Source organism: Lissotriton helveticus, chromosome 4_1 (assembly GCF_964261635.1).
Source record: "Lissotriton helveticus chromosome 4_1, aLisHel1.1, whole genome shotgun sequence".
Taxonomy (NCBI): Eukaryota; Metazoa; Chordata; class Amphibia; order Caudata; family Salamandridae; genus Lissotriton; species Lissotriton helveticus.
Genome location: NC_136063.1, coordinates 1,080,374,211 through 1,080,394,285, shown reverse-complemented (window position 1 = coordinate 1,080,394,285; position 20,075 = coordinate 1,080,374,211). Strand labels below are relative to the sequence as shown.

General features: G+C 47.5%; 1 protein-coding gene across 5 annotated transcripts in view; it reads right to left on the bottom strand.

Moving 5' to 3' along the window:
• The window catches only part of TGFBR1 (transforming growth factor beta receptor 1), a 1,073,092-nt gene that overhangs the window by 619,744 nt on the left and 433,273 nt on the right, over positions 1–20,075 (bottom strand). The window lies entirely within an intron of this gene.

Below are 20,075 nucleotides of genomic sequence, written 5' to 3'. Positions count from 1 at the left end.
CCCGAGGCTCGTGTCAAGTTGTGCTGTAGAGTGGGGCCTTTGGATATAGATAACGCTGTCCTCCTGTAGTGTAGCCTTTCGGGGTTAGTTCTTTAGGGAATGGAGTCAAGATATTGTGTAGTGCGACTGTGTGAGTGCTGTAGAAGACCAACTGGAAACTAGCTGTCTAGTATGGGGGTTGAGTGTTTAGTTGTTCTGCGGACGGTGTCGGCTGCAGGGGTCTCGTTGAGCTGCATGAATGAGTGTGCCTGTCCTGTGCTCTGTTGTGCCTTTAGCATGCCGTTCTGCTGTATTCTGTGCTGTCCCGTGTATGTATGCTGTACACGGTGCTGTGCTCTATTAAGCGCTGCTGTTTTGCATTGCATTGCATTGCGGACAGTGCTGTACTTTAATGTGCTGTGTATTGCTGTGTTATGTTCTGTTCTGGTCTGCTTTGATGTTCAATGCTTTCATCAAGTGCCAAGGGGTTTTCCCGTATTGAATTGGATGTCCGGATTTGTGCTATAGTTGTGTACTATGTTGCACTGTTTTCTGGACTGTATTGTGCGGTAACGTTGGGCACTGTGCTTTTTATACCAGTCTTATGTTTGCTGCACAGTTCTGAGGCTTGCTGGGCTGTGCTGTGCTTTGCTACACTATACTTTGTGGTGTTTTACTATAGTGCGTACTATTGATGTATACAACAATGGCCAGCAGTCTGTGCTTTGCCGTACAGTGTTAAACCAATCAGCGGCAGCTCTGCCACTGTTGAGCTCACAGACTGCTGCGCCAGTGCTTGCAAACTGGATCCAAGCATACTCATACTTTGCTGTCACTGTAATTAATTAGTCTTGCATGAAGCACGGACTATGCAGTGCTAAACTTTACAGACACTGTTATATAGCAACAGGCCTCAGTCTCCTTGTAGTAGTAGGGGGGGGGGGGGGGGAGGTCAACATTCATGTTTTCACAGTGAGCTTTGGGAACAAAAGGTTCAAACTATGGAAAATAAATACACACAATAAAGCAAGTAGATTGAAATTATTCACACCCAAACATATTAGTGCTACTTTGCAGAGTTTGTCAGTGAAGCAGTACTTATGTTTTCTTGTCTTTTTTTAAACAGCATTGTTTTCCCTGGTGGGTAACTGCACCAATCCTGGGGTACTGCAATAACTGATGGATGGGTGGATTGGTAACCATGTTTTTCCTGCTTACATTTCATATTCTTTACTTTGCTTTTTCCAGGATGTTGGTACTTTTTATTTAGGCAGCATATTGCTCTCTTGTCTAGTGTGCAATTTGAATGGAGTTGCAAGTATATTATGGTTCTAAAAGCACTGCTGCCACTGGCCTCTGGCAATTTTCACAAACAATAAAAATGTCATGATAAGGCTGATGGTTAATGTTTTTACTAGAGAGAGATCAGAGTTGTGTCTAGTGGAAGTTTTGACTCATGGAAAGGTAGCACAGAAGGTTAATGTGCCTGCTGCAAAGAACCGGACGCAGATCACAAAATGCACATGATGTAAATAGGTCAATGAGTCTCTAAGTCTGTTATGAAGCTCTGTGGTTATACTGAATAAGCAGCTGTCTATGTTTATATGACATCTATTTATTATTGTAATAACTGCACTTTTACAATTACTTTATTAACCTTCCAGCTTTCTCAAATTGTCTTGAAAAAGCGCAATTTTTCAACTCTTTTTTCAAAATTTTCGTGGGAAAGAATGTCCCTGAACACCCCCCCCCCCCCCCCAACAAATTGCTGTTCGGGCTCGCTCGCTTGCTACGGTGCAGTATGAAAATCATTTTACACCTCACCACTTTCAAATGTCACCAGCCGCCACTGCCTCTCTCCTAAAAACCTGTTTGGAACACAGGCTCTCAGGAACGACTTATTTTAAGGGTCCTTTGTTGTTATATTATCTCATAGTCCTGAAGATGGTCTGAAAGAGTTACACCAAGAAGACCGAAACGTCGACTATACCTTCCTTATCCCTTTAGTCAAGGAATACTTGAAGTGTATCTGTAGATTAATTTTTGTAACACAGCACTTATTATTTATGTATTCTTTGGATTGGTTGTTTTTGACATTTTTTGAAACACAGGTGACTATAATGAAGTACCTTGTTTAAATGTCTTTATGAGATTGATTGTGCATTATTGTTGTACCCTTTTTAAATGAAAATATATCTTTTTGAATACATGATATCCCCGTGTTCTCCCTTGTTTTCTCTTTATCACTGTATATTAACTATTGTGAGAAGTATGATTGATTAACAGCTTCCTGACTAAACTAAGATCGAATATCAGTGACGGATTAATATCTCACTGACAAATATGCAGAAATAATCAGTGAAATAAATTCCCTTGTATGCACACTATACTATGGATTCAGGCTCTAAATGTTTAAGCTTCCTCTTTTTAGGTTTCGACCTGGCGAGAGCTCGCAGAGCTCCGCCCAGGTCGAAAACTTTTGTCAACAGTAGGGATGTTCGGCCCGCCTCTGTATCCCATTGGCTAGCTCCATAAATGGACGCTAGCCATTGGCAAACAGAGGCGTCCGTCATCCTGCGAGGCGACTCGTGGGCATTCCTGGGATGTTTTTCTCATCCGGCCCCTTTTGTCACGTCAGTGCGGCGCCTATTTTTTTTTGCCATCCAGGTTTGTTTTGGCCATTCCGTGGCCGACCACCGCCAGAGAAAGTCCAGGTGAGTGCTTGTTTGACAATGTTGGCAACTGACGGAATCAGTGACAAGTTTGAGGCTCGGATTACTCCCAGGGTGTGGAATTCTTCCAAAGGATGCGCCTGGGAGGCGAAAGAGAGTGACAAGTCAACTGGCAGAAAAGCTTGGTCGCCAGAAGCCATGAGCGGAATCTGAGACCAAGAGGCGGTCAGTCCAAGCAGGAAAGAAGTACTAGGTCATAAAAAAAGAAGAGGGGTATTCATACGAGCAGAAAGTTCTTCAAAGTTTAAAAAATACATATGTGCTGTAGTGACAAAGAAAACACCACGGGTCAGCGTCTGGCGCCATCTAGTGGAAGGAACTGCCAGCTGCCTTGTCATTAATAAATATTGCCGCTATGTTTTAAAAAACTTTACATATGTTGCAGTACGAATATGGGACCCTTAAAAAGGGAGGGGCTTGGGGTGTACTGTGCCATCGGCCACGTATTGATGGGCCTGTATCCAAGCAGGACAAGTGTTAGGCAATCTGTGATGATGAATTCGGGTCAGTTGGTTATTACGACCAGTCTATGAGTGTCATCAGCGTTCCGCTACCAAAGGTTTGAGGAGTTCCGAAGGCCCAGGAGATTATGCCCGCTGTCAGTTGGCACGCGCCTGATCTCAGACTCTATGACGTGTGCACAAGGATCTCCATGAAAAGGCGCCCCCTACCGTTTCAACCTGATGATACTTTAGTGGCGGACCCTGAAGCAAACTTGCCACCCAGGGAAATAAATAAGTACATTTTTGGTACCCAAAAGGCTCCGCGTGCAAGTCTTCTTTTCTTTGGAAGTCACTTCCTGTTCCGCTAGAAACAGACTTTCCAAATACGAAGAAACCTCTGAAAGTGCTTCGGTTCAGATTGGTCCTGTGGATTTGGCAAAATAGACAGCCACGAAGCATCAAGTCACTGAATGAATACGAATACATAGGACCTCTGCCAAGAAAGGATGCTTGCAGCTTCACCTTCTTAAAATCTCCTTCCTCCCCGGGTATAGCGCTTTGAAGCAGTCTCCGGGCAGTGTGGCGCTAGCCAAAAGCAGTACATAAAAACTTAAAATGAAAGGAGGCCAGAGAAGAGAGCGTGCGTGCAGGGCGTCGGATGGACAGGTGATAGGACAGCCGCGTGAGTCTGAAGGCCCCCCGTGATGCAGTACTTCGCCTCTCTTTCTGTCTAATTCATATGCTCGGCGTCCCACCCGGTGCTCGGGAGCTGTCATGTGCCACACAGTGCTGCTGCAGGAGCCAGGGCGGAGGTAGGCAGGCACCCACACAGCTGGCAAGCTGGGCGACTCCTGTCCTCGTGCTCCAGCCAGCCGGCTGCATATTGCGAGAGGTAAGCATGCTGGCAGTGGGAGCGTGAGTAATGCCCCGCGGCAGGCGGGATGCCACCATGAGAGTCACGGCGTAGCCTCGCCCCCTCGGGCTCAGCTCTCGGGCGCTCTCTCAGCAGAGCATTCTAATGCTTTGCAGGCTTAGCGGCTCTGGCATGTGGCATTGGGACCAAAAATAGGCCTAATCATCTAAAAAAGTAATACAACAATAATTATTTTCCCAGTCCAACTTCAACTCCCTCTATCAGCCTTTGCACTCCTTCACTCCCCTGATATCGACTCCCTCTGACTTTCTTTCCGTCCATCTCCTTTCCTGCTCTCTTTTTTCGCTCATATTTCTTATTTCTGTTCTGAGCGAGAGAAGAGCATGTCTGGACGTGGCAAATGAGACAAGGGTCTGGCATAGGGGACGCCAGGTGAGGTCGCACAGGACGATGCTTTGGGACAAGGCCCAGGGCATCAGGGAGGCTTCGATTCTCCGTCTATCGCGCCTTGGAGGAGCCAAGTGCGTCTCCGGCCTCTTCAGTGAGGAGACTGGTGTGCTCAGGGTAAGAGGACGAGCATCACCGCTATAGATGTGGTGTGGGGGCGGCCTTAAGCCCGAGGGGCGCACTCTCTATGGATTTGGCTGCTAAATACTCTACTTACTCCCAAAATACCACCCTTTCAGTCCTTCTCACTGTTTTCTCAGCTCACATGGTCTCCCTCTGTTTTCCTCCCCCCTGTCTCTCTCCTGCCGTTAGCTAACTTCCTTTCTCCTCCTACTTTCCTCACTCTTTTTCTGTTGCTTCGTTCAATTGCGCTAGCTTCAGTTTTCCAGTCTTCGTTTTTTAATTCCTATTATTCCTCACACCATTTCTGACCGCTCACGCCTCCACCAAGCGTTTCTTCTTTTCAACCGTTCTCATTTTTAACCCTTCTCAATTTTATCATATTCAACTCGCATCCACCTTTTCAATTCCCCTCTACTCTTTTCCGTCCTTTCCCCCATGGCACTTTTCTTTTCTTTCTCTCCTCTTTGCTCTTTTCCCCATCACACCCCCTTTTTATTTTCCTCTCAGTTTTTAGGTTTCACATGTCGAAAGCTGCGCAAGCAGCGTTTCGGGCAGGCAAAATCTAATGAGAACAGTAATGTGGCTTGGTCACCGCCTCTCTCTTCCATTGGCTAGCTCCATAAATGGAGGCTAGCCATTGGAAGAGAGATCTGCTCGTCATTCTGCAAGCAGATTCGTGGGCATTCCGGCGATTTTTAGGCTTTTCTCTACGTCATGCGGCTCTGGGCGTGTTTTATTTTTTTTGGGGAGGTTTTTTTTTGATCATTCCGCCGGAAGAAGTCGTCCTTGGTGAGTGCTTGCTGTCTTGTCTTCCCCCACCCCCCCTCCCACTGTCCGTGTGCCCGTTACCGACCCCCCTCCCGCTGTCCATGTTTGCCCATTCCCGCCTCCCCTCCCGCTGTCCATGTGTGCCCGTTCCCGCCCCCTCTCCCGCTGTCCATGTGTGCCCGTTCCCGCCCCCCTCCCGCTGTCCATGTGTGCCCGTTCCCGCCCCCCCTCCCGCTGTCCATGTGTGCCCGTTCCCGCCCCCCCTCCCGCTGTCCATGTGTGCCCGTTCCCGCGCCCCCGCGCCCCCACCCCCTCCCGCTGTCCGTTCCCACCCCTGTCGGTGAGCTGGTGCATTGAAGCACTGGAGCTGCAATGGTGCACTAGTGCACCCCGGGGTGCACTGGTCTTGCGCAGATCGACACCGACGCATTCATGGAAACACTGGTGGAGATACTAGTTCAGCTGTCGTGCACTGCTGCAGCTCAGGGCGAGCTTGTGCAGCCCAGATGTTGGTGCATTTTGGGGAAGCTTTGGTGCAGTTTTTGCTGGGCTTTGCAACCACTGGTGCAGGTAAGTGTGAGATGCCGCAGGTCGACGTGCAGTGACACGTCTTGGGAAGATCGGTGTAGTTCTTGGGGGACATTGGTGCTGCAAGCTGGTGCAGCAATGGTGAACTGACGTAGCACCGAGTGCATTGATGCAGCTGCGGGTGCGCTCGTGCACTTGAGGAAACACTTATTGCAGTTATGGTGCACTGGTGCAACCCGGGGTGCACTAAAGCACCTGCGGGTGACCGCGCGTGCCCAGCTCTGCATTTGCTGGTGCATTTTTAGGAAGGATTGGTGCTGTTCTTGGACCTTGCAACCACGGGGCTGCACTGGAGGAGTAAAGTGTGAGGTGCTGCAGCTCGGTGTAGTTCTTTGGGGACACTGGTGAACTGGCGAGTGCATTGGTGCGCTCATGCAACCCGAGGTGCACTAGAGCAGCAATGTTTGTGCATCTCGGGAGAGGCAGGTGCATTTTAGGGAATCGCCTGTGCAGCCCTTGCAGGAGACTGGTGCAGGCAGTGGGGTTGCTGATGAGAATAGTGGATAAGAAAGATTTGAAGATGTATTGATGTAGTGCTTTGGGGTCACTGGTGCAACGCTGGTTGCACCAGAGCAGCAGTGTGTGAGCTCGTGCAGCTCGGGAGAGGCAGCCATTGTCGGCTCGAGGGCAGAGGTGCAGCCATGGGGTTACTGGCGCCTGTTGCTTATTAATACTGGTGCAGCTGTGGAGAGCTGGTTCACTCCGCGTGAACAGTAGTGCACAGATGGGGTGTCGTGCAGTTAAAGAACACTGGTGCAGCTGTTGGGGGTGCTGGGGCTCCTGCAGGGTGCGATAGCTGGTGCACTAGTGCACAGATGGGGTGTCGTGCATATAAAGAACACTGGTGCAGCTGGTGGGGGTGCTGCCTGGGGCCCCTGCAGGGTGCGATGGCTGGTGCACTAGTGCACGGACAGGGTGTGGTGCATATGAAGAACACTGGTGCAGCTGTTGGGGGTGCTGGGGCTCCTGCAGGGTGCGATGGCTGGTGCACTAGTGCACAGATGGGGTGTCGTGCAGTGGAAGAACACTGGTGCATAGCTGGGGGGTGCTGACTGGGGCTCCTTCAGGGTGCGATGGCTGGTGCGGTTGTCTTTGGTGCTTTGTAACACTTTAATGGTGACACCGCTGCACGTGTGTTGTAGTGCTGGATAGATGTGTAGTGGGGTCTGATGCAGCTGGCAGATGCAAGTTCGGGTCACTTGTGGCGGCGGCAGGCTGGGCACGGCTGCTGTCATTGGCAGAGGCGCAGGGTCGCACCCTCTGGAACGCTGCTGGTGCAGAGAGCATGGGCGCTGGTGCAAGGACTCACCGGGTGCGGGTGTGGGAGAGGCCGGGACGGGCACCAGTGCTGCAGAGTGCGGTCATCGACTCACAGAGACCCTGGGGTAACAGTCTAGGTGCACGGGCACTGTGGGGCACTTCATGGCTGCAGTGCAATGGGAGCTTGGGTCATTGTGAATAATTGTGCAGTGCTAATGTGACCGTGTCGGATGAGGGTCATCCGGGGAGCAGCAGTGGGTCTCCGGTGCAGCTGTCGAGGGGAGTGGACGGGGGCCCGTAGCGTATGCGCAAGTTCACACGGACACGGCAGGGTCGGTGGTGCAGCTGTGCGCGGCGGATGAGCAATAATGCAGCTGTGCAAGTCACTGGTTGTAGGGGGGGTGTTGGTTCAGTGGTGCAGCTGTGAGAGCATTGGATGTTCACTGCTTCCGCTGTAAGAGGCTCGGTGGTGATTAGGGTGGGTGGACACTGGTGCAACGGGGGCAGACGCGGTGTTCACTAGTGCAGCTGTTGTGGGGAGGGGGATGGAGGGGCCCGCACAGCTGTGGATCTGGGCTGGGGCTGGCTGATCACCAGTGCATCCGTGAGTTTGTGATGAATCACTGGTACAACGAGAGATCGGCCTTCAGTCGTGCAGCTACAGGGAAGCCGAGGTTGACGTGCATAGCTGTGAGGGAACCAGGCATTCAGTTGTTTTAAAAGTGGATGAATGGTGCACTAGTGCAGAGGGAGCCAGAGGTGTTCACTTATTCATCGTCCAGGAGTGCGGTGTGTGCACTGGTGCGGTTTCGCTAGTGCAGTTGTTGCTATGGTTTGGGTTCACTGGTGCAGCTGTGAGGTGATAGGTCGAGCCCTGGTGCTGCATGTGAGGGCGCGGGGTATATTGGGTTTCACTGGTGCAGCTGTGAGGTGGTGATAGGTTGAGCCCTGGTGCAGCACATGAGGGCGCGGGGTATATTGGGGTTCATCGGTGCAGCTGTGAGGTGATAGGTCGGGCACAGGGTATATTGGGGTTCACTGGTGCAGCTGTGAGGTGATAGGTCGGGCACAGGGTATATTGGGGTAGGGAGGTGGATCCGCACCCAGCAGTACTACTATGAGAAAGACCCCAAGGTAAGAGCCTTGAGAAAGTGGAAGGTTAAGAGACCTGCTTTTGTAGACCGCAACCAGTCTTAACACAACTTCTCATAGAGCAGTGCTGGTGCGAGGTGGTCCACCAAGAAAGGCGCAGTGGCGAAGTATTGAAGGGTCTGGCTAAAAACCCAGTAGCCGTCATCCCTACTTTGGCCAAGGAAGAACATACAACACTTACCTGCGGTAAAGTATTTCATGTCACCCCGTAAACTATACACCCCTGCGTTCAAGTGGAGGCTGGAGGGCATCTTTACTCATCCTAGAGACCAATTACTACTCAGATCTCTAGCGGTGAACCACCAGAGCACTCAACTCTCTCTCTCTGGTATAATCATTCTAACCCCAGGGAGGCTCTACCATAGCGAGGTAGCAGGTCTGCAGAGGGCGCACAGGGGCGATGATCGGGGGCTCAAAACATGCCCTCCTACGGACGGCTGTGTGTGTGTTGCTCTGTCTGTGTGGGTGTGTTGCTCTGTCTGTGTGGGTGTGTTGCTCTGTCTGCGTGTGTGTGTTGCTCTTTCTGTGTGTGTGTGTTGCTCTGTCTGTGTGTGTGTGTTGCTCTGTCTGTGTGGGTGTGTTGCTCTGTCTGCGTGTGTGTGTTGCTCTTTCTGTGTGTGTGTGTTGCTTTGTCTGTGTGTGGTGCTCTGTCTGTGTGTGGTGCTCTGTCTGTGTGTGCAAATGCAATAGGTCTCACATTTGTGAGATTAAGCTATTGGCATTGTAAATGACAATGCCATTTATTTATCTGCTCTCAAAACCAACACATAAATACAAAATGTGTCAAAGGCGAAACCGTTGCATTGTAAATGCTTGTTTTAGCTGGGGGCAGGGTACTGTAACTGCTTGAGAACGATGGGAGGGCAGCTCTGGGCTAAGTCATTTGTCCGTTCTAAGATATGACTCTCTGGTGCAGTAGCCTTTTTTGCCCATCAGTTGTTACATCCTGGTTCAAACATATATCAGAGACCCCCTCTTTTGATCGACGGTGTTGAACTACAAGTATTTCTTTGTCTACAACCTTTGCAGCTCGCGTTAAAAAAACTGTCAAGGGTTGAGGTCTGCATAGACCTTAGCGTACTCTCATCCACCCGCCTTACTTTAGCCATGGTCCAATGATGCTCAAGTCAAGGTAGAATAGAGGAAAGTTGAGAGTTTTATGTGCTGCTTGGTAAGATTCCCTAGAGTCCTAATGATTCACGTAAAACAGTTCCAGAAGTTCCAGGAGAAAGTGAACGTTGGAGGTTAAGTCAATATATAGGGCAAGGAGTGGACCCAGCCTTATCCGGGCTTCACCCGGTCACGCCTGCGAGCGTCTTGCGCTGCAGGAGCCCCCGGGAGGTTTTGAAGGTGCCTTCTGGTGCTGGATGAATGTTGGCGGCTGCGCTCGATACCACAGGGGCTGCTGGCATGGGCGTAGGAAGCGTGGGGGACGCGGGGGATATATACCCCCCAGATTTTGGAGTGGGGGGGACACGGGGGACAAGGGTGGGGAAACGAGGCGACAAAAGCCTTTCCCCTCTGCCTTCTGTTATTCACAGGGCCATTAGCACGTGTAAGTGCTACCTAATGGCCCTGCACTTGACCTGCCTGGAGTCAACGTCTTCAAAGAGGCCACCCGCCCTCTGCCCTTTGTTATGCTGCATGAAGGCTCGGCTGTCTGGGAAGGGCAGAGAAGGAAAAAAAAATCTGTCTCTTTTCCGTCATGCCCAGGGAAGGCAAGGACAGTGGCTGCTTCCCTCTGTCCCCCTTCCTCTCTTTATTCCTCCATCTCTTTCTGTCTCTGTCTCACTCCTAGAGACAGCTCTTAAGTACTCTCTCTTGCTTCGCCTTTTCTTTATTTGTTTCCCTGTGAAATGGATCCAAAAACGAGCAGAACACTTTGGCTGGAAATTTCTTCATTTGCTGACTGTTGTATAATTCCAAAGAAAAACCTCGGACAGAGAGAAAAAAATAATTAAATATCTAAAGAAAGCGTCACAGAGTGGTCAGTAGACAGGCCAGATTGTTATTTACAACCACACAGATTAGCGCCACTTTACAGAGTTTGCCAGTGAAAGCGCTACTTTCTTTTTTTTTCTTCTTTCTTTTAACATCATTTTTTTTCCAGGGTTAGTAAGTGCACCAATCCTAAAGGGACTGCAATACCTGGTTGAGGGGTGGAGTGGAAATATTTAATATGATCGTTTTCAACTATTTTAATTATTTTAGCTTATAAAATGTGTACTGCGGCTATGTGTCCGAGGATGTGGTCCTTTTTAAACCAAACTTGCTTACATTTTTAAAGGATTTAAGCAATGGACATTGAAACGAGTCCCTTCCTGCTCCTGTAGTCATGTCCTGAATTTTTCAGGCAAAATCACTTACTGATTTCTGAATAATGAGTTTAAAACTGTTAAGGTAACCATGTTGTTCCTGAATATATTTCACATGCTTTGCTTCTTCTTGCATTCCTTATGAGTGTTTACTTTTCCCAGGGTGATTCACTTTTTTCAGGCAGCATTTTACTGTTGTCTAGTGCATAATTTGGATTTAGTTGCAGCACAATTGAGTTGTAGCTGAAGGCAGTGCAAATTTCTCTCAGTGGGGCAATATGGTGTTGAGTGTGGGAGAGGATGTGGCACTCTGGCCAGAGCTGCTGAATTTGGAACTGGCGCACCATTTTCAGCCTTCATGACCAGTCCACCAGACCGCACTTCTGACAGAACTGATTCTGATACTACACCTTAGAAGGCCCAATAGACCTTAGAAGCCCTGGTGTCTTAGCACCCGCAGGTGGACCCTAACGGCAAGTGTGAGTTAACCTTGAAGGCCTGTCCACCACATGCCATACTGCAGTTCACCTCCAGTCTTGTGAGCAGGCATACGAAGAAGCACACCCTAGATCGACAGTGACACTGAGGTCACAAGATCCTTGAGGCCAGTCCACCGCACCCATTGGTACCTCCATTGGCCTTTTTCAGCAGTAGTAGTGCAACTCACCAGGAAACGGCAATGAAGGATGTGCATGCACACCAAACTTAGGGGGTGATTATAATGGAGGTGGGACCGCCATGTCACCCCGTCAGTGGTGGCCCCACCGCCATCGGTGACTGCATCACCACCAGCCATTTTACAATGGTGGGTGGTTCCCTGGCGGTCGGAAAGACCAACTGCCACGCACCCGACTGGCTCCTTGGGCCCTCCAGTGCGACGGAGGGGCTCGTGGTTCCTCAATGCTAGTGGGGCCTACCAGGCACCGCACTAGGGATTACAATACCTCTTACCCACAAGCCTATCCATGGCGGTTCACCCGCCATGGAAAAGTTGGCGGAAAGGGATGTTGGGGGATCATAGCAGGCCCCTTTTCCCCCCAGCCCCCAGGCATGGGACCCAGGGGCATCTAAGATGCCCCCCTACATATCACTGAACCATGTGGCAGGCACCGCATTTTGCCTGCCACGTGGTGCAGTGATATATGTAGCATGTCAGTTTTTACATTGCAGCGGATGATGCAGCCAGCGGCACCTGCTGGAATGTAAAAGATAGGCACTGCAAACGCCATGGTGGCGGTCGAATTGTAATTACTATCGTGGGGCCGCCACCTTGAAGGCCAGCGGTTCCATTTCCCAATATGATGGCGGACGGACTGAAGTCCGCCTGCCATCGTAATCAGCCCCTAATTTTGCAAACTTCATGGCCTCTGCTTCATTCACAAACACTTTTAACATGTGCAGCCTGCTTTCGCGCCACTGGAGTTATGCAGTAATGGAGGCCAAAAATATGTCGCAGTGTTGACTAAATTATGCAACAATAAAAAGGCTGCAGCGTAATGTGGTGCATTTTATGATACTGTATTATTTTGACATATTTATACATACTAACAGCCTCTGCAAATCTTTTGCATCATTAGTACCTGTGTAACATACAAATGCAGCAGTGGGAAAGGTGACCAGTCAACCTTTGCAAAGGGCCCTACACTTCACAGCAACATAAGTCACATTTCCTTTAGTAGTTTTTGATCCGTTTGAGTTACAAAATTGTTTTGGGGGAAAATCGTTAGATTATGCAGCAGATGATGTATTATGTGGCAAATATGATACAGCCATAGTTAAGTGGAAAACATTTTTCCACTTAACTGAATTTTGTTCCAGCATTGTAGTTGATCAATTTGTAAGTACGCCAAACCCAAAAGTCGAGTTTGGACACAATTTGCATTTTAAAAGCAGTCCTACAACACAGGGCTACTTTTAAACTGACCTCTAGCTTCAGCAGTGCACACATGCAAACGCAGAAAGGGCAGCTGGCCTCTAAACTGCCATGCCCTATTATATTCTAGGGACTTAAAGGTAGTTCTAATCCCCCTGCCCTATTATGTACTAAGGCCATATAGGAGAGGTCATAGGGGTACCCTAACCCATAGTGCACCCTAGTGTATGTAGGTGTTTTCACAGTATCTTTAAGTGTCTCTTTCAGAATAGCACTGGCCCTGTGCCTGTTCAGGCAGAGGCCAGGGTCAGTCAGTCAGGTACCACCAGTACCAGTCAGCAAAACTTTGGGGAGTGTACAGGGCACAAAATGACTTTGCAACACTAAAGAAGCACAAACTCAGAATTTAAAACATAACACCATGGTTGGGGGGTTCTCTTTATTAACCAGAATTGATTTCTATCCTAATTAATCAATTTTCCAACATTAGGATGAGGAAAGACTCGGGAAAAATCAAAACGTTCTAATCTTGAAGTTTTCATGCAGTTCTTTGATGACGGTTAAGAGCTCACTGTTCAATGTTAGGATTTTAACTTATAAACTGCAAATACCAAAAGAATCTCTATTATGTTATGTTACATACATTTGTAGCGCGCACAGCTACTCATGAGTATCCCGGCGCAGAGTCTGGCGGGGGAGGAGATGGAGTACTAGCAGGAGAATAGATGTTTTTTCAGTTTCCTCCTGAACACAGCAGGGTCCTGGATAGTGCGTAAAGCAAGAGGAAGGGCGTTCCAGGCAGCCGCCGCCTTCACCGTAAAAGAACTGCCCCTATTCTATGAAGCTTAAAGAGAGGGGTCAGAGCATAGCAAAGGGACGAGGACCACAAAGGACTTGCAGGAACATAAATGAAAAGCGGCTCTGTAAATAGAGAGGACCACAATCATGCAGGGCACGGTGGTCCAAAATCAAGGATTTAAAGTTGACTCGCTCCAATATGGGGAGCTAGTGAAAAGAGCATAGCTGTTGTCGGATACTGTTTCTAGCCGGAATGCCCAACCAAAGTCTGACTGCTGTATTTTGAACCACCTGCAGTTTTTTCAGCAGGTACCCAGGAACACCAGCATAGAGGGCATTCACATAGTCCAAACTAGACAGGATCAGAGCACAGGCAACAGCTTTCCTCGCTGCTAGAGGGAGGAGTGGGAAAAATCTTCTGAGGGTTTTAAGCAGGCCAAAAACAACATCCAGTCAGCTTGTTGATGTGTGTCGAGAAGGAAAGACGTACATTAAACCAAACCCCCAAGTTTTTTGCTGCATTCCCTGATGAGGTGGGTGAAGGAAACTCTGGAGGCCAGAGCTGCTCTCTATAATTAAGGGGAAATTTGCCATAGAGCAGAACTTATGTTTTTTTCTACATTACATTTAAGCTGCGCCTCAGCCAGCCATTTAAAAATCGAGGACAGACAGTGTTGAACCGGTAATACAGTGTCCGCCTCTTTTTCCCCAGGTAAAAAGCAGCTGGGTATCATCTGCATATCACAAAAATCGAATGATTCGAGCACAGCTAAAGTTATTCAAAAATGTCCACACGTTTACTGTGCTCCGGGTTCACCCTCCACTCTAGGGTGTGATGAGTACTTAAAGAAATTTACAAGTTCTATAATCAACTCGTATACCTGGGCACCAGTGTATGTTGCATCAGCAACCGTTTTTCAATAAAGTATTTGAACAAATATATTCGTGTTGAGTCGTTTCTTTATTATTTGTTCATAAGTTATCCAGATATCTTAATGTTACTTCACATATAATATCTTCATGAGTAACTTTCTGCAGTTTATGCACATTTTAATCGCCAAATACATGGCCTTCAATGGCCTCCCAATGCATTTCGGCGCAGCCCCGCGCCTTTGTCAAGGGATCTGTAAATTTTAAATGATAATCATTACCAACAGGTCTATCGCAGTTCACAAAACTATATGCACTAACGTAGTGCCATGCAATTAATTCAACATATCCTATTACGCAGTTATTAAAAACAAAAAGGTTATAACCTGTTACATACATTGCTATTGGGTCTCATATTTAAATACAATTCGATCGTTAAAGCTCTTAGCGCATATCTAAGCGGTGTCTACCATTCTACACAATGTCTCAACTCAATAGGGAGCGTGTATAAATAACAGATTTAGTTACACAGTACCAGGTTGCGTAATGGCGTTTTGACGCTGTATTCACTTTTACACTGCTAGGCTTTACACATTTAAATAGCCACATCCCTAAACTTCGACAACACGTCTATACAAGTGAATGAGTCGAAAACCTCGCTCTCAAACATGGATACAATGCGCGCTGTTAACACGCTTATCTTGATAGTACAGCAGTATATGCTCCAGTTTGCTGAAGCGTTCACGCTTACCTGATTCAAGCTAACGGCCGTTCCCAACCGCGTGTGAGACTCAGCTTGTTACTGCGATGAATGGCGAGGGTAGTTAAATAAAATAAGGGGAGGAGTAGCATCTCCTCATTTAGCGCTAAGCATGTTGGACTTTGTAGGCTGTAGCCTCACTCTACTACGAGTTGGATAATACCAAAATACTCTCGCGCAATGAATACAAGTGACATATTACACAATAAACATCAGAGCTCCCATGCGTGAAGTATATGCAGAATTCAAATAATCATTTTACAGGTATATCCAGAAGAGTGGTACAGCTATGGGAAATTCGGCAGCGCCAACGTATGCCAATATTTTCATGAGGATTTTTGAGGAGACAAATATTTTGAGTCAAAACATCTGGAAAGAACATATCAAACTATATGTTCGTTTCATCGACGATATTTTTATCGTCTGGGAAGGTGCTAATGAAATTTTGATATCAGAAATCTTCAAACTCAATCTGATAGACGAACGCATTAAGTTCACCTGGGTTATTCAGGATAAAACCATCAATTTTCTAGATGTAAACATAACCCGAGGAGAATCTAGTTTTGAAACGACCCTCTATAGGAAAAATACAGACCGTAACAATTTATTAAGCTTTGGCAGCTTTCATCCCCCATCACTCAAAAAACATTTACCCCTTTCACAACTTATGAGGGTGAAAAGAGTTGTCTCGGACCAACAGAAGGCAGATATTCAAATCACAGAAATGTGTACACGTTTTGAGAAAAGAGGCTACCCCCAAACCATTCTGAAAGAAGCCACCGACAAAGTTAAGGACCTAACAAGGGAGGCTCTGCTGAGTAGTAAACCTGACTCCAAGAAGCAGCGGATGACATGCGTCAGTAAATTCTCTACAGCAAGTACAGTCTTCAAAAACATCATTAAAAAACATTGGAACATCCTGCGCCTAGAACCGGATTTTAAGGGAGCATTTGAACTAAATCCTTTGTTTGCGCACACACGCTCTAAAAACATTGGTCAACTGTTGAGACCTCAAGTAAAAACTGATCCATATAAGATCTGGAAAGGCACATTACCATGTCTGAATTGTAGCAATTGTGCGAATATCAGGAAGGGCAACCAGTTATTTACCCCAGAATTCAAAATTAACATCAGTCTTCGAGTAAATGGTACATGTGACTCTACGAATGTAATTTATGTTTTAACTTGTCCATGCAAATTGCATTATGTTGGTCATACAGAGCGTAAATTGAAGACTCGTTTAAATGAGCATAAGAGTAACATCCGTACAAAACAATTGAAATCAACAGTCGCTGTACATTTTGTGGAAGCAGGTCATGAACTCAGTGATTTGAAAGCCTGTATCTTAGAAAATGTGGAGAAACATGATGGAATAAATAACAAAGTCCAGCTTCTCAAAAGAGAAAATCATTGGATATATCGTCTTCGGACCCTTAAACCGTTAGGGCTCAATGAAAGGGTGGAGTTTCAATGTTACCTGTAAAATGATTATTTGAACTCTGCATATACTTCACGCATGGGAGCTCTGATGTTTATTGTGTAATATGTCACTTGTATTCATTGCGCGAGAGTCTTTTGGTATTATGCAACTCGTAGTAGAGTGAGGCTACAGCCTACAAAGTCCAACATGCTTAGCGCTAAATGAGGAGATGCTACTCCTCCCCTTATTTTATTTAACTACCCTCGCCATTCATCGCAGTAACAAGCTGAGTCTCACACGCGGTTGGGAACGGCCGTTAGCTTGAATCAGGTAAGCGTGAACGCTTCAGCAAACTGGAGCATATACTGCTGTACTATCAAGATAAGCGTGTTAACAGCGCGCATTGTATCCATGTTTGAGAGCGAGATTTTCGACTCATTCACTTGTATAGACGTGTTGTCGAAGTTTAGGGATGTGGCTATTTAAATGTGTAAAGCCTAGCAGTGTAAAAGTGAATACAGCGTCAAAACGCCATTACGCAACCTGGTACTGTGTAACTAAATCTGTTATTTATACACGCTCCCTATTGAGTTGAGACATTGTGTAGAATGGTAGACACCGCTTAGATATGCGCTAAGAGCTTTAACGATCGAATTGTATTTAAATATGAGACCCAATAGCAATGTATGTAACAGGTTATAACCTTTTTGTTTTTAATAACTGCGTATTAGGACATGTTGAATTAATTGCATGGCACTACGTTAGTGCATATAGTTTTGTGAACTGCGATAGACCTGTTGGTAATGATTATCATTTAAAATTTACAGATCCCTTGACAAAGGCGCGGGGCTGCGCCGAAATGCATTGGGAGGCCATTGAAGGCCATGTATTTGGCGATTAAAATGTGCATAAACTGCAGAAAGTTACTCATGAAGATATTATATGTGAAGTAACATTAAGATATCTGGATAACTTATGAACAAATAATAAAGAAACGACTCAACACGAATATATTTGTTCAAATACTTTATTGAAAAACGGTTGCTGATGCAACATACACTGGTGCCCAGGTATACGAGTTGATTATAGAACTTGTAAATTTCTTTATCATCTGCATATGCCATCACCTTAGCCCCCAACTCCACTGCCAAATAGACCAGCGGGGTCACATAGATGTTAAAAAGAAGGGGGCTAAGTGAAGAACCCTCTGGAACACCGATTGTTACCGGTTGAGGGGAGGAGGAGGATGGTGGCATCCAGATCTGCTCGGCACGCCAATCCAGAAATTACCTAAACCAGTCCCACACGACGCCTGACAGACCGATCTTAGCCAGACATGAGAGAAAAGAACGTGTGGAAGCAGAGGTCAGCCTGGGACCAGGGTTCAATTCCTGGCTCGGCGGGGTCTTGAGTGCTAAAATGTCCATGGACTCGACAATTCTCGCTCCGGTGCCTACTCGATTCATGGGTTCACACTCTACGACTCTGGGCAATAGCTTGCTTAATCTCCACAACGGCCCCTCGCGGCGGGATGCCTGGCTTTCACCTTGCGGATACCCTGCCGGGGTTATCTCACAGGGGAATAGCAGGACGGGTTCCCTAAGCAAGCGCTTAGAAACCGCTTGGTGATTTGCTCTATATAAATTCCTGTACATTTACATTTACATTTACATCAAAGCACTCCCGGATAGCTTCAGCCACCTCCACCAGCACAGTTTCTGTGCTGTGGGATGCCCTGAACGCTGATTGAGCAGGGTGCAGAAGCAACTCCCTTTCCTCAAAGCCTGTCAACAGCTTATTGACCACCTTCTCACACACCTTCGCCACAGCAAGGAGGAGGGAGATAGGTCGGTAATTCCCTGGGCAGAGGGGGTCCAGCAACGGCCTTTTTATTAGAAAAGGAAGGATCTTGGCCTCCTTCCAAGCCCGCAGGACCACCCTTTTCTGAAGAGACAGATTGATAATGGTATTAACCTCAGTGTTGATAACCTCAGCAACTGCTGCCAGTGTCCTCGCTGGGCAGGGGTCGGAAGATAAGCCTGATTTCAGAACCTTCAAAATTTTATGACACACCAATGGGTCCACTGTGCTGAATACGGACCAGGTGGGGACTAGACCAGCAGATGACATTCTAAAGGTATCTCCATAGTGCTATTGCGAGGAACAAATGCTGCTTGGATAGCCTGAATCTTACACCTAAAACAGCAGGAAAAGGTGTTGCACCAAGAAGGTGAAGATAGCGACACACTTGCTTGAGCCATCAGGGACGTGAAGCTCTGAACAACAGCAGTAACTCACTAACCTATTTACATGATATGCATTTTGTGATCTGCGTGGTACACGTTCTTTGCGCAGGCATATTACCCCACTGTGGCTACCATACCAAGAGTCAAAACGTCCACTAGACAAACCTCTGATCTCTCTCAATAAAGAACATTAATTACCGAATTATCTTCACATTTTTATTGTTGCCTGAAAATTGCTGGAGACCAGGAATGCAGCAGCAGGTATTTTTCAAACCATAATGCGCTTGCAAACACGACGCCCCCACCCTAAGTCAGCGATCGTTGTTTGCTTGGTGCATGAAGATGCAAGATTCATATACATGTTTTTTTAACATTTGGTCTGATTACTATATGACTGTAAATAACAATAAAGCATACATGCAAACTGTGACATGCCTGCTTTTCTCAATATTTCACTTTGAAAGTATGCAATTGTATTTGTTTAACGGGCGGTGATTTGTATAGGGTCACTGGGAAGTCCACAAGGTTGTCCCTGTCCCCCCCATAATTTTAGTGTCTCCTACGCCCCTGGCTGCTGGGGAGTGTAGTCCTGCACTCCCCCAGCTCCCGGTCCCGCTTTCCCGCTCCCTCTTAGCCTCCTCCGGTTTCTCCAGTCTCTCACACACTGCGGAGGGCAGTCAAGCAAACAGCAGGGCTTCCCGCGCTGCTGGAGCCCCTGGGAGGTTTTGAAGGCGCCTCCTGGCGCTGGATGGCCGTTGGCAGCTGCGCTGCTGCGCTCGATACCGCAGGGGCTGCTGGGGAGTGTATTCCTGCACTCCCCCAGCTCCCGATCCCGCTTTCCTGCTCCCTCTTAGCCTCTTCCGATCTCTCCGGCCTCTCGCCCCCTAAGGAGGAGTCCCAACTACGCCCTCAGCATACTGAGAGTGGCCGAGGACCTTTTACTTTAATCTGAGGACACTGGAGGTGGAGCCAAAGGTCGGTCTCTGAAGCATAGAAGGAGTCTGCGGGCCTAAGCCGGAGCTCAGAGCCCTCTCTCTCGGCCTGGGACGGCTAAAATAACAATCCGAGACCTGGGGTGATGTCTGGGGTCAGAGGATGAAGGTCACCGCACAGACAGAGGATCCTTCCACCCGTACAGCTGCTCGAGTATGTATTTGAAGGAAGTGTCAGGCTTTCGGGATGCCATTATGCATGGCGAGGCTTATCCTTGAAAACAAAAGCTAGACATAACGTAATTTCTGGGTGTGAACAAAAGAGGAATGCAAAGAGGAATGCAAAGAAGAACGCTACATTACACACTCCAAAGATAAAGATCTAAAAAAAATCCAACATAAAAATAAAAGGTACTTGGCTTAATACAGAACAGCATCCAATGAAGAGTCTCTCAGGGAAACAGATCAACACGTTGGAGGAACAACAGAAACTCA